The sequence below is a fragment of the Trichosurus vulpecula genome, chromosome 2 (assembly GCF_011100635.1).
Source record: "Trichosurus vulpecula isolate mTriVul1 chromosome 2, mTriVul1.pri, whole genome shotgun sequence".
Classification (NCBI taxonomy): Eukaryota; Metazoa; Chordata; class Mammalia; order Diprotodontia; family Phalangeridae; genus Trichosurus; species Trichosurus vulpecula.
In genome coordinates this window covers 152,876,216-152,889,284 of record NC_050574.1, presented here as the reverse complement: position 1 = coordinate 152,889,284, position 13,069 = coordinate 152,876,216, and the positions used below count along the sequence as shown (strand labels likewise).

The window sequence follows — 13,069 nt, the reverse complement described above, 5'->3', positions numbered from 1 at the left end:
AGTTATTTGGATATGTACTGGGCTAAGAAAAGAGAGACCGAGTATTGGGATCAGACTATTTGTAGCATTGATCTCCTTTCCTTATTTTTACCACCATCTTTAAATAAGTGTGTAAGGGAAGAAAAAGAGGGAGAAAACATTAGAAACAATGGAGAGAAAACTAAAATGAACTATCATGACTGGATTTTAATAAGATGAACTAACACATCAAATGCAGATCCTTGGAATTTAAAAGAAAAGAGAAAGAAGACATTCTCACAATTACTTTCATTAGACAAATACTGACCTATTACACAAATCAGGGAGAGACGAAACAGAAGAAAACTTTAAATGAGTGTTTTTAATGAATATGATTGCCAAAATATTGATTAAAATAAAATATTAACAAAGGCTATAGCAGTATGCTTTATTTATTTAATTTTTGCATTGAGTATGGCAACTTTATTGATGGTATGCAATATAGCACTCCCCCCCCACTACAGGAGTGCTTTTGGACAAAGATGTGAATGAGACATGGGATCCCTAGTACAGGAACATGGGTTAGGAATGTGGGCTCCTCAGCAGTGGATCTCCTCTTTTGGCTGGGGATGAAGATCCTTGGCTTTCCACTTACTCCTTGGAGGTCATATAGACCCTGATGTCTACTATATTGTTGCGATAACTGTACTCATTGTTATAGCAGAAAATGAGCTTGACAAAATGGTTGTTGAGGGCAACACCAGTGCCACCATCAAAGGCAGAAGTATGGGTGTTACTGTTAAAGTCACAAGATACAACTTGGTCCTCTGTGTAGCCCAAGATGCCCTTCAAGGATCTCTCTGATGCTTTTATTATGATTTTGCTGATGTCATCATATTTGGCAGGTTTCTCCAGGCAGCAGGTCAGATCCACAATAAGTACACTGGAAGTGGGTACATGGAAGGCCATGCCTGTGAGTTTCCCATTCGCTCAGGTATGACCTTGCCTACAGCCTTAGCAGAACCAGTGACAGCAGGGATGGTGTTTTGGGCAGCAGCATTCCCATCTGTAACACCAATGCGATATTCATAGCAGCTGTCATGAATATACATGTATATTTCCAGTATTTACTCACAAAATATAATGAGCTCTCTCCACTCAAGACCAAACTAGAACATTTATTTGGCACACCAAGATGAGGCAAAACATCACTATAGAAATATAAGAAGGCAAAACTTAACAAAGGAGCAAAAATATTTGTGCACATCACCAAACTAGGGATCCCTGACATCTTAAGCATCATTCTCCCCATGCTGTCATTGCAGGCTTCCACCAGATACTCTCAGGTGCATGCTCCAGTGAGCCAGAGTCTAAGTGTTAACACTCCTCCAGCCCCCACTTCCAACTCCTGAGAGGCAGCTGGGACACAAAGCCAGAAGTGTGAGTCCCTGGGGTTATAGCACTTCCCCCATCCCAGCCATAGACAACTCCTCCTCCCCCTTGGGTCCCAAACCATCCCAGGGGGAAGCAGCAGGAAAACACACTCAGTGCTCCTGCCTTGCTGCAAAGTTTTCCCACAAAACTCCATCATCTTGCCCTGGAGTCGATTTCTGAGTTCTGGGGTTCCTCTTCCTGCAAATCCAGGGGTCAAGCACTCCTGGCTCCTGCCTGCATTCACACGCAGTCAGGTCTCTATTGCTTCTCCATGTCTCATATCACCAGAGTCTGCACACAGGCTCCAGGGACTCCTGCCCCCAGATTCTGTCTCTGACCCACACCACCACAACTCCAGGGCAGCTCATCCTCCCTTAGCCTTACATGGGGAGTGGGCTGCTCCAGACTTGGTTCTGGGTGTAGTATGCTTCCAGAGCCTCCACCCCTCCACCACCGTCTGGAATGGGGCTACTCTCCCCATTCTCTCTCCCTGGCTCGGGCTCTGGCCATCCCCACCTCCCACAGGCATGTTTTCCTCCCACAGTCACTGTTCTGGCCTGTCTCCTCAGGAGTGCTAGTAGGGTAGAAAGGAGGAAGGAGAGGTTATCTTCCAGGGGCCCTGCTCTGGGCACCTGGGAAACTGTTCCCACTAGTGTTGCTCACTTGGTTTCTCACGGGTTGCTGACTAAAAGCAATACAATAACTGGGATGACTACTATTCCATTCCCATACAACCCCATACTTCCCTTTAGTCTGGGCAGATCCTACCGACTATGCCAAATGTATTAGCAAGCACCCTAGCACACCAAGAATGACCTGCCAGCACAGGTTCTTTGATCTACCTTTCTAAAGGAAAGACAACTAAAAAGGGGTTATCAATCTTATTTTAATTAAAGGTCATTCACTAGTTCAGGAGAAGGGTCAGCACCCTGAATGTGGAGAAAATACAAGCAGAGAAATTCACACAAAGATCCAAAAGACAGGGCTCTAACTGTAGTAATCTTGGTAAACACTTTAACATTTCCATACATCTCTGGACCAGAAAGCACCAACATCTGAGTACTTAGGGGGCTTGTTCATGAGGAGTACCTTTTGATTTCCTGGACAGGAGTCTGGGTAGCCATTTGTTAAGAAGCCCCTTGACTACTCAGATGTTGGTGCTCCCCTCATTCAGGTGATGTATGTAAATGTTAAAGTGTATTCCAAGATTACTAGAGAGTTGGACCCCTGTCCATTGGATCTTTCTGATAATTTCTCTGCTTGCATTTTCTCCACATTCAGGGTGCTGACCTTTCCCCTGAACTAGTGAATAACCTTTAATTAAAATAAGATTGTTAACCCATTTTGAGTTGTCTTTCCTTAAAAAGCAGATCAAAAGGGTGGAGCCAAGGTGGAGGAGTGAAAGCAGCAACTCACCAGAGCTCTCCCATAAATTCTGTCAGGTCCTTCTAAAAAGTGAATTTGAACAAAATTTTTTAATTATTTTTTTAAATTAAGATTTTTTTTTTATTTTTAGTTTACAACACTCAGTTGTACATGTTTTTGAGTTCCAGATTTTCTTTCCCTCCCTCCCCTCCCACTTCCACCCCCCCCCCCGCAAGATGGCATGGAACCTGATATATTTTCTACATATACCTTTGCATTAAACTTATTTACACAACAGTTAAGTTGTAATGAAGAATTATGACCAATGGAATGAATCATGAGAAAGAAGAAACAAAAACAAAAAAAGAGAAAAAAAAATAAAAAAGAGAGAGCAAAAAGTTTGCCTCAATCTGCATTCAGACTCCATAATTCCTTCTCTGGATGTAGATAGCTCTCTCCATCATGAGTGCTTTGGAGTTGTCTTTGAACTTTGCATTGCTGAGAAGGGTCAAGTCTGTCAAGGTTAGTCATCACAGAATCTATATATCTGTGGTTGTGTACAATGTGCTCCTGGTTCCGCACTACTTACTCAGCATTATATCATGTAAGTTTTTCAAGGTTGTTATGAAGTCCGTATCATCCCCATTTCTTATAGCCCAATAGTATTCCATTACCTTCAGATACCACAACTTCTTCAGCCGTTCCCCAATTGATGGACATCCCCTTGATTTCCAATTCTTTGCTACTACAAAAAGAGCTAGTATAAATATTTTTGTACATATCAGTGCTTTTCCCACTTGTGTAATCTCTTTGGGATACAACCCTAGAAGTGGTATTGCTGGGTCAAAGGGTATGAACATTTTCATAGCCCTTGGGCATAGTTCCAAATAGCTCTCCAGAATGGCTGGATCAGTTCACAGCTCCACCAGCAATGTAACAATGTTCCAATTTTCCCACATCCTCTCCAGCATTTATCGTTTTCCTGTTTTGTCATTTTAGCCAATCTGACAGGAGAGATGTGGTACCTAAGAGTTGTTCCGATTTGCATTTCTCTAATCAGTAGTGATATCTTTAATTTCTTCCTCTGAAAACTGCCTGTTCATATCCTTTGACCATTTCTCAATTGGGAAATGACTTCTTTCCTATATATTTGGCTCGGTTCCCTGTATGTTTTAGAAATGAGGCCTTTATCAGAGACACTAGTTGTAAAGGTTTTCTCCCAATTTTCTGCTTCCGTTCTAATCTTTGTTGCATTGGTTTTTTTTATACATAAACATTTCAATTTAACATAATCTAAATTATCCATTTTGCATTTTGTAATTCTCTCTATCTCTTTTTGTGTCATGAATTCTTTTCTTTTCCATAAATCTGATAGGTAAACTATTCCTTGCTCTCCCAAATTGCTTATAGTATCAGCCATTATTCCTAAATCATGAACCTATTTTGACTTTATTTTGGTATATGGTGTAAGATATTGGTCTGTACCCAATTTCTGCTCTATCATTTTCCAGTTTTCCCAGCAGTTTTTGTGAAATAGTGAATTATTAGCCTAGAAGCTGGATTCTTTGGGTTTATCAAAGAGTAGATTACTATAGTCATTGACTCCTCCCTCTTGTGTACCTATACTATTCCACTGATCCATGACTCTGTTTCTTAGCCAGTACCAGGTAGTTTTGATGACTGCTGTTTTATACTACAGTTTACTATCTGGTATGGATTGGCCACTTTCCCTAGCATTTCTTTTCATTAATACCCTAGATATTCTAGACCTCTTGTTCTTCTAGACAAATTTGGTTATTATTTTATCCAGCTGTGTAAAATAATTGTTTGGTAGGTCGATTGGTATGGCACTGAATAAGTAAATTAATTCAGGTAAAATTGTCATTTTTATTATATTAGCTCAGCCTAACCATGAGCAACTTATATTTTTCCATTTATTTAGATCTGACTTTATTTGCGTGAAAGGTGTTTTATAATTATGTTTATTTAGTCCTTGCGTTTGTCTTGGCAGATAGACTCCCAAATATCTTATAGTGTCTGCAGTAACTTTGAATGGAATTTCTCTTTCTATCTCTTGCTGTTGGGCTTTGTTAGTAATGTACAGGAATGCCAAGGATTTATGTGGGTTTATTTTATATTCTGCAACTTTGCTAAAGTTGTTTATTATTTCAAGTAGTTTTTTACTTGATTCCCTAGGATTCTCTAAGTAAATCATCATATTATCTGCAAAAAGTGATAATTTAGTTTCTTCTTTGCCTATTCTAATTCCTTCAGTTTCTTTTTCTTCTCTTATTGCTACAGCTAACATTTCTAGTACCAAATTGAAGAGCAGGAGTGATAATGGACATCCTTGTTTCACCCCAATCTTACTGGGAATGCATCTAGCTTATCCCCATGCTGGTTGATGGTTTTAGGTAGATGATATTTATAATTTTAAGGAAGGTTCCATTTATTCCTATGCTTTCTAGTGTTTTTAATAGGAATGGGTGTTGTATTTTGTCAAAGGTTTTTTCTGCATCTATTGAGACGATCATATGATTTCTGCAAGTTTTTTTTGTTAATATGATCAATTATGCTAATAGTTTTCCTAATATTGAACCAGCCTTGCATTCCTGGAAAAAATCCTACCTGGTCATAATGTATTATTCTTGTGATAAGTTGCTGCAATCTTTTTGCTAATATTTAAAATTTTTGCATCAATATTCATTAGGGAAATTGGTCTATAATTTCCTTTCTCTGTTTTGACTCTATCTGGTTTGGGTATTAGTACCACATTTGCGTCATAAAAAGAGTTTAGTAGCACAACTTCTTCACCTATTTTCCCAAATCGTCTACAAAGTATAGGAATTATTGGTCTTTAAATGTTTGATAAAATTCACATGGAAAGCCATCTAGCCCTGGAGATTTGTTCCTAGGGAATTCATTGCTGGCTTGCTCAATTTCTTTTTCTGAGATGGGGTTATTTAGAAATTTTACTTTCTTTTCTGTTAACCTGGTCAATTTATGTTTTTGTAGATATTCATCCATATCCCTAAGGTTGTCAGATTTATGGACTTACAATTGGGCAAAATAATTCCTAATTATTGTTTTGATTTCCTCTTCATTAGAGGTGAATTCAACCTTTTCAGTTTTGATACTGGTAGTTTGATTTTTTTCTTTCTTTTTTTTAATCAAATTGACCAAAGTTTTATCAATTTTATTGTTTTTTTCATAAAACCAGCTCTTTGTTTTATTTATTAAATCAATAGTTTTCTTGGTTTTAATTTTATTAATCTCTCCTTTGATTTTCAATATTTCTATTTTGGTATTTAATTGGGGATTTTCGATTTGTTCTTTTTCTAGCTTTTTCAGTTGCATGCCCAATTCATTAACCTCCTTTTTCTCTATTTTACTCACGTAATCATTTAGACATATAAAACTTCCCCTAAGAACTGCTTTTGCTGTATCCAATAAGTTTTGGTATGTTGTCTCATTATTGTCATTCTCTTGAATGAAGTTATTAATTGTTTCTCTGATTTCTTCTTTGGCCCACTCCTTCTTTAGAATTAGATTATGTAGTTTCCAATTAATTTTTAGCTTATTTTTCCATGGTTCTTTATTACAAATAATTTTTATTGCCCCATGATCTGAAAAGTATGCTTTGACTACTTCTGCCTTTCTGCCCTGGATTGTGAGGTTTTTATGCCCTAGTACATGGTCAAGTTTTCAGTATGTGCCATGTACCACTGAGAAGAAAGTATATTCTATTTATCCCCCTTCAGTTTTCTACAGAGGTCTATCATATCTGCCTTTTCTAAAATTCTATTCACCTCTTTAACTTCTTTCTTATTTATTTTGAGGTAGATCTATCAAGTTCAGAAAGGGGGAGGTTGAGGTCTCCCATTATTATAGTTTTGCTGTCTATTTCTTCCTGTAACTCCCTTAACCTCTCCTCTAAGAATCTGCATGCCATAACACTTGGTGCATATATGTTAAACAATGATATTGCTTCATTGTTTATGGCGCCTTTTAGCAGGATGTGGTGTCCTTCCATATATCTTTTAATTAAATCTATCATTACTTTTGCTGTGTCTGAGATTAGGATTTCTATACCTGCTTTTTTACTTTAGCTGATGCACAATATATTTTACTCTAGCCTTATACCTTTACCCTGTGGGCATCCCCCTGTTTCAAATGTGTTTCTTGTAAACAGCATATTGTAGGATTATGGTTTTTAATCCACTCTGCTATCTGCTTCTGTTTTATGGGAGAGTTCATCCCATTCACATTCAGAGTTATGATTTCTATGTGTGTCTTTTTCTCCATCCTATTTCCCCATGTTTATGCTTTTATTTCTCCCTTTCCCCTTCCACTCCTCAACAAAGTTTTGCTTTTGACTGCCGCCTTCCTCAGTTTGCCCTCCCTCTTTATTCCCCTCCCTTGTCTTACCGTTTTCTACTTGCTACTTCTCCCCTCCCTTCTGACCACCCCCTCCCTTTTTTCCCCCTTTCCCCTGCTACTTCCTGTAAGACAAGTTAGATTTCTATACTTATCAGGGTATGTTATTCCCTTCTTGAACCAGATCTGATGACAGTAAAGCTCAAATACTGCTCTTCTCCCTCCCTTCTTTCCCTCTACTATAATGTGTTTTTGTGCCTCTTCATTTTATGTTATTTACCCTTTTCTACTACCTCCTTACCTCTTCTCCCATAACCCTCACTTTACATCTCTTAATTATGTTTTTTATCTTTATATCAGTTGTTTTATACAGACATTCACAGTCTATGTGTATCCCTTTCAATTGTCATAATAGCTGTACTCTTCTCAACATTGACATATATGTGTGTGTATGTGTGTGTGTGTTTGTGTGTGTAACATACATAAGATGGTATAATCCTATAAAAATATATACATAATTTGCCCTTATTGATTAATAAGGTTTGTGGAGGTTTTTTCACCCTGTTTACCTTTTTATGTCTCTCTTGAGTTTTTTATTTGAAGATCAAATTTTCCATTGAGTTCTGGCCTTTTCATCAGGAAGGTCTGGAATTCCCTTATTTTGTTGAATATCCATTTCCTTGCCTGAAAAAATTATGCTTAATTTTGCTGGGTAGTTGATCCTTGGTTGTAGTCCCAGCTCCTTTGCCCTTCAGAATATCATATTCCAGTTTCTCTTGTCATTCAGAGTAGAAGCTTAGATAGCCTGCATGATCCTGACTGTAGTTCCATGATATTTGAATTGTTTCTTTTTGGCCACTTGCAGTATTTTCTCCTTGATTTTGTAATTCTGAAATTTGGCTATAATATTTCTTGGTGTTTTCAATTTGGGATCGCTTTCAGGGGGTGATTGGTGGATTCTTTCAATGACTATTGTGCTCTCTGGTTCTAGGACCTCTGGGCAGTTATCTTTGATAATTTCTTTGAAGATACTGTCAAGGCTCTTTTTTCATTGTGGATTTCTGGTAGACCAATAATTCTTAAATTGTCTCTCCTGGATCTATTTTCCAGGTCAGTTGTTTTTCCAATCAGATATTTCACATTTTTTTTTCTATTTTTTCATTCTTTACATTTTGTTTGACTACTTCTTGATGCCTCATAGAGTCATTAGCTTCCACTTGCTCAATGCTAATTTTTAATGAATTGCTGTCTTCATTTTGCTTTTGAGTCTCCTTTACCACTTGGTTGATTTTACCTCTCAGGGTGTCATTTTCTCTATTTAGATTCTCAATCTCCATATCCATTTCACCAATCTTATTTTTTAAGGTCTTGATTTCGTCAGTGTTTTTTTTTTTCCATTTTTTCTTTTATCTCCCTAATTTGGTTTTTAAAATCTTCCTTTGGCTCTTCCAGTAATGCTTTTTGGGTTTGAAACCAGTTCACATTCCCTTTGGGGTACCAGATGTGAGTGTAGTGTCATTGCTATCCTCTTCCAAATTGGTATTTTGGTCATGCCTGTCTCCACAAAAAGAATCAATGGTCCTCGGTTTTTTGTGTTCTTCTTCATGTTGGATTCTGTGAGGACTAACCTTGATAGACTTTGCTCTTCTCAGCAACACAAGGTGCAAAGACAACTCCAAAGGACTCAAGATGGTGATTGCTATCTACATCCAGAGAAAGAACTATGAAGTATGAATGCAGATTGAAGCACACTTTATACTCACTATTTTTCCCTTTTTTTCTCTCTTTTGTTTTTGTTTTTGGGGTTTTTTTTGGTACTGTTGCTTCTTTCTCATGATTCATTCCATTGGTCATAATTCTTCTTCACAACTTGACTAGTGTGTAAATAAGTTCAATGTGAAGTTATACATAGAAGATATATTGTATTACATGCTGTCTTGAGGAGGCAGGGGGAGGGAAGGAAGAAAATCTGGAACTCAAAATTATGTAGAACTGAGTGTTGTAAACTAAAAATAAAAAAAGAATAAAAGTACCTTTTTAATATGGTAGACATTATTTATCTTAAATCAAGAGCAACATTATATACAATAGGAAAAAACAGGAGGCCTTTCAAATATAACCAGTTAGGTATATAGCAATGATCTACAATTTCTCCACTATTGCTTGATACTTCTATATGTGCTAGTTATTAACATTAGACAAGATAAAGAAATTCAGTTTGTAATTATAGGTAAAGAAGAAATAATATTTTCACTTTGTGCATATAAGGGACAGTGGTTTATTTAGAGACCTTAGTTTGTTGTATTGTTTCTTTTATGTCCAATTGTTCATAACCCCATTTGGGGTTTTCCTAGCAAAGATACTAGAGTGGTTTGCCATCTCCCTCTCCAGATAATTTTACAGATGAGGAAACTGAGGCAAACAGGGTTAAGTGACTCACCCAGGATCACATAACTAGTAAGTAGTTGAGGCCAGAAAGGAACTCAGGAAAATCAGTCTTCCTGGTTCCAGACCTATTACTCTATACACTGAGCTACCTGGTTGTCCTAGAGACCATAAAAATTCAACTAAAAATCAATTAAAATAATTAATATTTTAGTAAAGCAATTATATATGAAAGAAACCAACATAAATCATAACCTTGCTTTATAATCAGCTAAATGCAAGGTGAAAGAATATATTTCATTCTATTAATATGCATAATGTATAAAATATGTAGAAGTCCACCCTGAGACTCATGCAGAACTTAAATTAAGACAATTACAAAATATTCTTTTTAAAAATTCATTTATTTTTAGTTTTCAACATTCACTTCCTCAAGATTTGGACTTCCAAATTTTCTCCCCATCTCTACCCTCTCTCCACCCCAAGACAGTGTGCATTGTGATTACCCCTTCCCCCAATCTGCCCTCCGTTCTCTCACTCCCCCAATTATTTTATCCGCTTTCCTTCTATTTTCCTATAGTGCAAGATAGATTTCTATTCCCAATTGACTGTATATCTTATTTCCTGGTTGCATGTAAAAACAATTTTTAGCATTCATTTTCAAAACTTTGAGTTCCACATTCTCTCCCTCCATCCCTTTTTCCCTCCCCAACAACCCTCATTGAGAAGGCAAGCAACAATATAGGTTATACATGTGTAGTCATGCAAAACACTTCCATAACAGTCACATTGTGAAAGACTGCCTATATTTCCCTCCATCCCATCCTGTCCCCCATTTATTCTATTCTCTCCTTTGACCTTGTCTCTCCTCAAAAGTCTTTGTTTCTTATTAGCTCTTCCTCCTTTTTGCCCTCCCTTCTATCATCCCTCCCTCTCTCATTCCCTTCCTCCCTACTTTCCTGTAGGGTAAGACAGATTCTCATATCCAATTGACTGTGTATGTTATTCCCTCCTTAAGCCAAATCCTGTGAGAGTAAGGTTCACTCATTCCCTCTAATCTCCCCCCCTCTTCCCCTCCATTGTAAAGGCTTTTTCTTGCCTCTTTAGATATCGTCCCTTCACATTCAATTCACACTGCTCTCTCTCTCTCTCACTCTCGTATTTGAAAGTCAAATTTTCTATTCAGCTCTGGTCTTTTCATAAAGAATGCTTGAAAGTCCTCTATTTCATTAAATGTCCATTCACTTCCCCCTCCCACACAGTACATATCACTTTGCATCAGCCCATGTAACTCAAGGTTTATCTGAGCATCATGCTTGTCATTTTTATAGCACAATAGTATTCCATCACAATCATATAGTACAATTAATTCAGCCATTCCCAAACTGATGGGCATCCCCTCAATTTCCAATTCTTTATCCCCAGTAAAGAGCTGTTATAAATATATATAAATATAAATATACATTTTTTCATATAGGTCCTTTTCCCTTTCATTTTTTAATCTCTTTTTGGATACAAACCTAGTAGTGATATTTTGAGGTCAAAGAGTATGGCATGGTTTTATAGTGCTTTGAGGACAGGTCCACATTGCTCTACAGAATGGTAGAATCAGTTCACAACTCCACCAATGATGCATTAATTTCTCATTTTTCCCACACCCCCTCCAACATTTGTCATTTTCCATTTCTGTCCCATTAGCCAATCTTATATGCATGAAATAGTACCTTAGAATTGCTTTAATTTGCATTTCTCCAATCAATAATGATGCAAAGATTTTTTTTTAATATGACTAAAGATAGTTTTGATTACTTCATCTGAAAACTGTTCTTATCTTTTGCTCATTTATCAATTGGGAAATGTATCTTATTTTTATAAATTTTACTCAGTTCTTGACATATCTGAGAAAGGGAGGGTTTTATCACAGAAACTAGCTTCAAAAAAGTTTTCACAGTTACAATTGCTAAAAGTATTTCCCTCGGTACTACTCTCCTCTTTATTCTATGTTCTCTCTCCTTTTGCTCTGCCTCTCCTTAAAAGTGTTTTGCTTCTTACTAATGCCTCCCCAATCTGCCCTCTCTTCTATCACCACCCCTATTCTCTTCTTCCCTTCCCCTCCTACTTTGCTGTAGGGTAAGACAGATTTCTATACCTAATGGAGTGTACATGTTATTTCCTCTTTGAGCCAATTCTAATGAAAGTAAGGTTCACTTACTCCCATGTCCCACCTACCCTCTCTTCTCCTCCACTGTAAAAACTTTTTCTTGCCTCTTTTATGTGAGATAATTTACCTCATTCTACCTTCCCCTTTCCCTTTCTCAACAGCACATTCATATTTCTCACCCAGAAATTATACTTTTTAAGGAGGTTTTTTTTTCTTCAGTGAATATTTATGTCCCTTTTTCCTATTTGGCTAATTCTGCTTTTCAAGGCATGCTTCTCTTCATTGGATTTTTGTACCTCTTTTGCCATTTGGCCTAGTCTGTTTTTTGTTTTTGTTTTTTCGTTTGTTTGTTTTGCCAAACTTCATTATTTTAATGGTTTCTCTCCCAGGAGCCAAAGGTGCTCCAGAGGCAGCTGAGAACTGGATCACTTGTGCCTTCCGCTTCTTGTCTCCTCCTAGCTCCAAATGCTTGCAGCATCCTCTTGGACCTGCAGTTGGGCTCCACGCACTAAAGTCTCAGCACGATCTTCTCCGTGGTCTTGGCCTTTTTGCGGAAGATGGGTTTAGTCTGGCGGCCATAACCAATCTGCTTGCGGTCATGGCGCCGCTTGCCCTGCATGTACAGAAAGTCCTTGCCCTTCCTGTACTGCGTCACCTTGTGCAGCTGGTGCTTGCTGCACTTTTTGCAGTAGGTGCATCGAATCTTGGGCACGTTCACCATAGCAGTGGCGGCAGCGGAGAAGGCGGCGGCCTCGGCGGAGGAGGCGGCAGCCTCGGCGGCACTTCCCAACTCTGCTTCACTCGGGCGCGGGCTTCTCTTCGGCTTCTTGGAGACACGAAGGACACGGGAGGAGACGAGGAAGCGGCGGAGAGTTCTGAGAGAAGAAGCTGCGGGGAGCCCAGCCCAGCGGCGCTCAATGCTCATCGGCAGGAGGCTTGCGGGGAGGAGGCTCACCGGGAGGAGGCTCCCTGGGAGGAAGGGCTAGTCTGGTTTTTAAGGTGCTTTTTTCATCAGTATTTTTTGAGTGTCTCTTTTACCAAGCTATTGACTCTTTTTGCCATGATTTTTTTGAACCACTCTCATTTTTTTTCCCAAGTTTCCCAAGTATCTCTAACGATTTTCAAAATCCTTTTTGAGTTCTCCCATGACCTGAGACCAATTCATATTTTTCTTGGAGGCTTGGAGCTTTGACTTTCTTGTCTTCTGAGTGTGTTGTTTTTGGCTTCCTTGTCACCATATAACTTTCTATGGTGAGAATTTTTTCCTGTTGTTTGCTTATTTTTTCCAGTCTATATCTTTTAACTCTTTGTTAAACTTTAAAATTTGATTTTTAACTTTTAATTCTTTGTTAAAATAAGGCTGTATTATCAGAGTGGAGGCTGCACTAT

At 38.1% G+C, this 13,069-nt stretch overlaps 1 pseudogene; it reads right to left on the bottom strand.

Annotated features, from left to right (window-relative positions):
- Positions 1–1,995: 1,995 nt before the first annotated feature.
- LOC118836790 lies at positions 1,996–12,401 on the bottom strand (annotated as a pseudogene).
- Positions 12,402–13,069: the final 668 nt, after the last annotated feature.